Consider the following 8,741-nt stretch of genomic DNA (forward strand, 5'->3'; position numbering starts at 1 on the left):
AAGAGAAAATGAAATGAACAAGAAAGGACAACATATCCTTATTAGGCAAATAGCAGAACTTGATTTATGGAGTTTTTATGCAGACAATGATAACTCAAGTTATTGTTTACTGTTACATAGTATACATTTTTCATCAAAGGCTTGCTAAACTTGCTGTTATAAGACTTACTTTTGAATAACTTCCTTGCTAACTTTTCTTTCTTATAATACTTAACAAGCTTATTCTTTTGGAGGTTTGGTGTCTAATGTTGCAGTGGTAGCCTTTGGCTTTATTTTTTTCTTTTACTCAACATCTTTCCACCACAGACACATGGCTTACTATTTCTTCCTAGGATCATTGATGCCGAGCATCTCTTCGGATAACTAAATGTTCTGTATCTAAGCTGCTCTTTATTGTGGACTTTCAATTGGCCATCCCAAATCAGTTGATCTAAGTGACCGGGTTTTAAAATACCCCTTAGAATTTACTCATCCAAGCATATCTTAGTACAAGAACACCACAGGCATATGTCCTAAGGTCCAAGCTATTGGTGTCCAACCTTTATTCTTTGTTTTTCTTGCCACTTTGGCTTTTTCTTCTTCCTTTTCTTTCTGTTTTTGTTCTCAAGGACTTTTTCTTTATTGAAGGATCTTTATAACAGCAAGCTAACTCACACTTGAATGAGAATGATATTATGCAACAATTATTTCATGAGTTATGCATTTAATCAAACACATATACCACCATTAACTTCCATTCTACTTATGCAACATTGGATATTTCACTTTTCAATTCAAACAAAATCTCTTTTATTCAAGCATATGGGAAACAAAACAAAATTAAAGCTAAGTGATGAATGACAAGCATTATGCAGATCATTCTTAATCAAGCAATTTCACTTGCAACTAAATAAACACTTTAGCAGGATATATAATGGTTCCCATGTTCAAAACAATATACAGCAGCAAGGATTAAGTTTAGATACAACCTTTGAAGTTGCAGCCCTTTGATTCTTCCTTCTGTTGTGTTTTCTTTGAGTTAGGATGCACAATATCTTCAATTGTTGACTTATGTCCTGCATATTTCTCAAAGTTGCTTGCTTCTCAAGCCCTTAAGTGTATGGTTAGTATGCATAGATTGATTGTGGCTCTTGGATTTGTTTTGGTGTGTGAACACCAAACTTAATTGTTTGCCACTGTCTCAGATGCAACAAGTTAACCATATTTGAAACCCTGTATCCTTGCTAAAGGTTATGAAATAAAAAACTAGAAAACAGTTAAGTAGTTGAATAATTTGTTTGATTGCTTGGAGCTAGCATTGTGCAGGAAGTGAGAATGTGCTTTTAAGTGGGCTTTTTGGTGGAACACCAAACTTAGAATCCTTCATTCTTACTTAAATTGTTTTGGTGTGCAACACCAAACTTAGCTCTTTGCAATGCATACCAGTTATTCAACATTTTTATTGAAAAAGCTATGAAAAGAAAACTACCTCAGGTTGGGTTGCCTCCCAACAAGCGCTCTTTTATTGTCACTAGCTTGACATCTTCTGTTCTGCTGATCATGGAGGTTGAAAATCACAGTGCCTTAGCTTGTCTTTCTTCACTGTGAACTTCCTTCCAGTTTCCTCTTTGATGACCTCTATAAATTCTTGTGGAAGGATCTTAGTCACAATGTAGTGATCAGACAACTGTGGGGACACCTTCATGGTTTGAATATTGATCATCACTCTATCCCCTAGTGAAAATTTTCCAGTGGGGGTTTTCTGCTTTTCTTTAGTTCTATCCTCTGTCTCTCCTTGAAAGAGTTCCTTGTTGTGTTTTTCTTGGCTGGTACTTCCTTTGTCCAGTATTTTCTCATTGTCCTCTATGATCCTCTTCCATCCTTCATTCTTTGTAGCATCTTCGTTGTTGGTTGGTTTGTCTTCAATGGTTTTGAGGAAAGTATTTGGTTTCTTCTCACCCATTTCTGCGAAGTACTTCACCAGTTGAGCTATCTGCTCCTCAATTCCTCTGATTAACATCTCTTGGTTCCTTGTTGTTTCCTCTTGGTGTTTAATCATTCTCTCTATTAGGATCTCCAAGTCTGTGATTCTTTGAGAATCTTGTGAGATTGGTTGGTTATGAGATGTTAAAGGTTGGAAGAGTGGGTGTGGTGGTGGCATGTAGTGGTTGTTATTGCTATAATGGTGTTTTTGTTGGTTTGAGAAATTGGGGTTGTTGTAATTGAAGTTCCTTAATTCGTGATTTTGGTTTTCAGTCCTTCTCCAGTTGGAGTGAGTCTGACAGTGTGTGTTTTGTGAGTATTGGCTTTGATTGGCATTGGTGGATAAGTGATGTTGGTTGTTTGTGGTCATGGATTTGCCCTGGTTGAAACTTTTTTGTTCTTGATATCGGGCCTCCCCTATTCTTAGATAAGAATGAGGTCTCCATGGTGGAAATTTGGCATTCACTGCAGTGGACTGCAGGCCATCAACTTTTCCATCCCTCAGCCCCATGTGTTGCTGTGTTTGATTGTTCAGGTTCGTGGATGCCTTCATTCCTTCAAGTTTCATTACTTCTTTTTTCGAAATTGCATTCTGTGGTTTCTTGCATGAGTGTTGGTTGATGACTCCTTTGTCATTGAAATTTGCAATTCCTTGGGTAGTTGTTATTGCTTTGAGTAGGCCATCTGAGAAGTAATCCACTGCTTTTCTTGTTTCTGGGGTTAGTCCTTCATAATAAGCTCGGAAGCCCACCTTATCAGTTGCTTTCTTGTATCTTTCCCAGGCCTTGAAAAGTGGTTCTTCCTCCCCTTGTGTGAATAGATGTTCCTCCTCTTTCAGCTGGATGATCTGTCTAGATGAGGTGAATTTGGCCAGAAATTTGGTAACCAAATCATCCCAACTAGTGATACTTCCTTGGGGAAAAGTTTCAAACCATTGTGCAGCTTCACCCTTTAATGAGAAGGGGAACAACAGGATCTTATAAGTGTCATGATCTGAACCATCGATTTTGACCGCATTACAAGTCTTCAGAAAAGTGGATATGTGCTGCTGAGGATCTTCCGATGGATTTCCGTCATAAGAACAATTGTTCTTGATGAGTGTAATAAGTGGTGGCTTCATGTCATGATACCCTTTGTCTATAGAAACTCGATTTCCTGTGGTACGCAAACAATCAGGATGACCAAACAATAGCACGCTTGAGAATTGAGTGCAGTTAATTGAGATAAATTGCTAGCGAGTTAATAGAGGCAATTTCTCAAACAGTTAGTATGTTAGTAAAAAATAAGGAAAAAGTGCTTGATCTAGACCTCCACTTCACTTAATCATTGTCAATCTATTTCAATCCCCGGCAACGGCGCCAAAAACTTGATGTGCGGAAAACGATCCGACACAAAACTCACCGGCAAGTGTACCGGGTCGCATCAAGTGATAATAACTCACATGAGTGAGGTCGATCCCACAGAGATTGAAGGATTGAGCAATTTTAGTTTAGTGGTTGATTTAGTCAAGCGAATCAAGTATTGGTTGAGTGTTTTGTATCCAACAGCAATTAAACAACAGGAAATGTAAAGGGGGAAGGGAGAATTGCAGTAAATTAAAGAGCAGGAAAGTAAATTTACTGAATCTTAAAGAACAAGAAAGTAAATGACTGAAACTTAAAGTGCAAGAAATGTAAATTGCAGTAACTTAAAATGCAAGAAATGTAAATTGCTTGAATGGAAAAGGGATTTGAGGACTGGGTGATGAGCGGATAATTTGTACGCTTTTTGGCATTGTTTTTAGTATGTTTTTGGTAGTTTTAGTTGAGTTTTTATTATATTTTTATTAGTTTTTAGTTAAAATTCACTTTTCTGGACTTTACTATGAGTTTGTGTGTTTTTCTGTGATTTCAGGTATTTTCTGGCTGAAATTGAGGGATCTGAGCAAAAATCTGATCCAGAGACTCAAAAGGACTGCAGATGCTGTTGGATTCTGACCTCCCTGCACTCGAAGTGGATTTTCTGGAGCTACAGAAGCCCAATTGGCGCGCTCTCAACGGCGTTGGAAAGTAGACATCCTGGGCTTTCCAGCAATATATGATAGTCCATACTTTGCCCAAGATTTGATGGCCCAAACCGGCGTTCAAAGTCACCTCAAGAAATTCCAGCGTTAAACGCCGGAACTGGCACCTAAATGGGAGTTAAACGCCCAAACTGGCACCAAAATGGGAGTTAAACGCCAAGAAGAGTCTCTACACGAAAATTACTTCATTGCTTAGCCCAAGCACACACCAAGTGGGCCCGGAAGTGGATTTTTATGTCATTTACTCATCTCTGTACACCCTAGGCTACTAGTTTTCTATAAGTAGGACCTTTTACTATTGTATTTAATCTTTGGATTGTTTTTGATCCTTTGATCATGTTTATGATTGAACTCAATTTGGGAGGCTGGCCATTCGGCCATGCCTAGACCTTGTTCTTATGTATTTTCAACGGTGGAGTTTCTACACACCATAGATTAGGGTGTGGAGCTCTGCTGTACCTCGAGTATTAATGCAATTACTACTGTTCTTCTATTCAATTCTGCTTGTTCTTTGTCCAAGATATCACTTGTTCTTCAACATGATGAAGGTGATGATTGACGCCCATCACCATTCTCACTCATGAACAAGGTGACTAACAACCATTCTTGTTCTACACGCATCTGAGGCTTAGTGAATATCTCTTGGATTCTTTAAAAGGAATCTTCGTGGTATAGGCAAGAACTGATGGCAGCATTCAAGAGAATCCGGAAGGTCTAACCTTGTCTGTGGTATTCTGAGTAGGATTCAATGACTGAATGACTGTGACGTGCTTCAAACTCCTAGCAGGCTAGGGCGTTAGTGACAGACGCAAAAGTATCAATGGATATTATTCCGGCCTGACCGAGAACCGATAGCTGAATTCCGCTATGCCGTGACAGGACATATGCAATCGCTTTCACTGAGAGGATGGGAGGTAGCTGCTGACAACAGTGAAACCCTACACGAGCTCGCCATGGAAAGGAGTAAGAAGGATTGGATGAAGGCAGTAGGAAAGCAGAGAGACGGAAGGGAAGGCATCTTCATACACTTGTCTGAAGCTCTTACACCAATGATATACATAAGTATCACTATCTTTATCTTTTATATTAGTTTCGTTCATCATCATATATTTGAGTCTGCCTGACTAAGATTTACAAGATGACCATAGCTTGCTTCAATGCTAACAATCTCCGTGGGATCGACCCTTACTCACGTAAGGTATTACTTGGACGACCCAGTGCACTTGCTGGTTAGTTGTGTGAAGTTGTGTAATGCCATGGTATTGAGCTACCACGTTTTTGGAGCCATTACCAGGGATTATGAGAGTTGTGAAAAGTATTGTTCACAATTTCGCGCACCAAGTTTTTGGCGCCGTTGCCGGGGATTGTTCGAGTATGGACAACTGATGGTTCATCTTGTTGCTTAGATTAGGTATTTTTTTTTCAGAGTTCTTAAGAATGAATTCTAGTGTTTCAAGGTGATGTTCTTATCATCACCAAAGCTGATTGATCATCATCAATTTAGCTCTTGAATGCAATGTCCTGCTGAAGCTTGGCTAGCTATGTCTAATTCATTTAGACTAAAGCTTTAGACTAACATTGCATGATTCCTGGAATTCTCATTAAGAATTTTGATACCTTTATTTTCTTTTTCATATAATTTTCGAAAAAAAAAATTCAAAAAAAGTACAAAATCATAAAATCCAAAAATATTTCTTGTTTGAGTCTAGAGTCTCATGTTAAGTTTGGTGTCAATTGCATGTTTTTGCATTTATGCATGTGTCTTCATTAATCTTCAAGATGTTCTTGATGATTTTCTTGTTTTGATCTTTGAATTCTCTTGACTTGAGTGTTTTGTGTGTCTCATATGCATTAGTGTCAGTAGTGCTCAAACTGCTAAGTTTGGTGTCTTGCATGCATTGTTATTTGATTCTTGTTGCATTTTGACCTTTCCTTATTATTAAAAATCCAAAAATATTTTTAATTTGTGTCTTTTCAAGTCAATAATACAGAGAATTGAAGATTCAGAACATACTGCAGAGGAATCACACAGAAAAAGCTGGGCATTCAAAAATGCCCAGTGAAGAAGACAGACTGGCGTTTAAACGCCAGCCAGGGTGCCTGGTTGGGCGTTTAACGCCCAAAAAGGTATAGGTTTGGGCGTTAAACGCCAGAATGTGCACCATTCTAGGCGTTTAACGCCAGGATGGCAAAGGGGGAAGATTTTGTTTTCAAAATCAATTTTTTTTCAAGTTTTCAAAGTTTTTCAAAATCAAATCTTTTTCAAATCATATCTTTTCAATCAAATGTTTTCAAAATCAATTTCTTTCCTTTTTCAAAGATACTTACTAACAATTAATGATTTGATTGAACATGTTTTGCCTTTTCTGTTGAGAAAGGTTTTATGTTTGAATCATATCTTTTCTTGTTAGGCAAGTCATTAATTTTTAAAATCAAGTCTTTTTAAAATTGTTTTCAAATCATATCTTTTAAAATTGTTTTCAAATCATATTTTCTCAATCACATTTTTTAAACCAATCATATCTTCTTAACCACATCTTTTTCAAAATAGTTTTCAATCAAATCTTTTTAATTTCTAATTTCAAAATCTTTTTCAAAAATCACTTTACTTCTTTCCCACTTTTGTTTTCGAAAATCAATTAGTGTTTTTCAAAATGTTTTCAAAATCTTTTACTTAATTTTCGAAAATTACTTCCCTTCTTCTCACATCCTTCTACTTTTGGACTAACACTATCCCTTAATGCAAAATTCGAACTCCATCTTCTTTGATAAATTCGAATTTTCTACTTCTGTCTTCTACTTTTCTTTTCTTCTGACACTTAAAGGAATCTCTATACTGTGACATAAAGGATTCCATATTTTCTTGTTCTCTTCTCTTTCATATGAGCAGGAACAAAGACAAAGGCATTCTTGTTGAAGCTGATCCTGAACCTGAAAGGACCTTGAAGCAAAAGCTAAGAGAAGCCAAAGCACAACTCTCTTTAGAGGACCTGACCGAATTTTTCAAGGAAGAAGAACCCATGGCAGCCGAAAACAACAACAATGCCAACAATGCAAGGAAGGTGCTGGGTGACTTTACTGCACCTACTCCTGATTTTTATGGGAGAAGCATCTCTATCCCTGCCATTGGAGCAAACAACTTTGAGCTTAAGCCTCAATTAGTTTCTCTAATGCAACAGAATTGCAAGTTCCATGGACTTCCAATGGAAGATCCTCATCAGTTCTTAGCTGAATTCTTGCAAATCTGTGACACAGTCAAGACTAATGGGGTAGACCCTGAGGTCTATAGACTGATGCTATTCCCTTTTGCTGTAAGAGACAGAGCTAGAATATGGTTGGACTCTCAACCTAAAGAAAGCCTGGACTCTTGGGAAAAGCTAGTCAATGCCTTCTTGGCAAAGTTCTTTCCACCTCAAAAATTGAGTAAGCTTAGAGTGGAAGTCCAAACCTTCAGACAGAAGGATGGTGAGTCCCTCTATGAAGCTTGGGAAAGATACAAACAATTAATCAGAAGATGTCCCTCAGACATGCTTTCTGAATGGAGCATCATAGGTATTTTCTATGATGGTCTCTCTGAACTATCCAAGATGTCTTTGGATAGCTCTGCTGGAGGATCTCTTCATCTGAAGAAGATGCCTACAGAGGCTCAAGAGCTAATTAAAATGGTTGCAAATAACCAATTCATGTACACTTCTGAAAGGAATCCTGTGAACAATGGGACTAGTCAGAAGAAAGGAGTTCTTGAGATTGACACTCTGAATGCCATACTGGCTCAGAACAAGATATTGACTCAACAAGTCAATTTGATCTCTCAAAGTCTGTCTGGAATGCAAAATGCACCAAGCAGTACTAAGGAAGCTTCATCTGAGGAAGAAGCCTATGATCCTGAGAACCCTTCAATGGAAGAGGTGAATTACCTAGGAGAACCCTATGGAAACACCTATAATTCTTCATGGAGAAATCACCCCAATCTCTCATGGAAGAATCAAGAGAGACCTCAACAAGGTTTCAATAACAATAATGGTGGAAGAAACAGGTTTAGCAATGGCAAGCCTTTTCCATCATCTTCTCAGCAACAGACAGAGAGTTCTAAGCAGAGTACTTCTGACTTAGCAACAATGGTCTCTGATCTAATCAAAACCACTCAAAGTTTCATGAATGAAACAAGGTCCTCCATTAGAAATTTGGAAGGACAAGTGGGACAGCTGAGCAAGAAAATTACTGAACTCCCTCCTAGTACTCTCCCAAGCAACACAGAAGAAAATCCAAAAGGAGAGTGCAAAGCCATAACCATGGCCGAATATGGAGAGGAAAGAGAGGAGGTGGACGCCACTGAGGAAGACCTCAATGGGCGTGCACCAACCTCCTCTGAGTTCCCCAATGAGGAACCATGGGAATCTGAGGCTCAAAATGAGACCATAGAGATTCCATTGAACTTACTTCTGCCTTTCATGAGCTCTGATGAGTATTCTTCCTCTGAAGAGGATGAGTATGTCACTGAAGAGCAAGTTGCTAAATATCTTGGAGCAATCATGAAGCTAAATGACAAGTTATTTGGAAATAAGACTTGGGAAGATAAACCTCCCTTGCTCACCAAAGAACTAGATGACTTGTCTAGGCAGAAATTACCTCAAAAGAGACTGGGAAGTGCATGGATGAAACCATCATCCTTGGCAGACCCTTCCTAGTCACAGCAAAGGCTGTGATTGATGTTGAT

At 38.3% G+C, this 8,741-nt stretch overlaps 1 non-coding gene across 1 annotated transcript; it reads right to left on the bottom strand.

The window, feature by feature from the left end:
* Positions 1-7,449: 7,449 nt before the first annotated feature.
* On the bottom strand, positions 7,450-7,557 carry LOC130964481 (small nucleolar RNA R71). The gene has a single exon (XR_009080574.1). It is a non-coding gene; the product is annotated as a small nucleolar RNA R71 (small nucleolar RNA).
* Between the last annotated feature and the right edge of the window lie 1,184 nt (positions 7,558-8,741).

This window comes from Arachis stenosperma, chromosome 2, assembly GCF_014773155.1.
Source record: "Arachis stenosperma cultivar V10309 chromosome 2, arast.V10309.gnm1.PFL2, whole genome shotgun sequence".
NCBI lineage: Eukaryota > Viridiplantae > Streptophyta > Magnoliopsida > Fabales > Fabaceae > Arachis > Arachis stenosperma.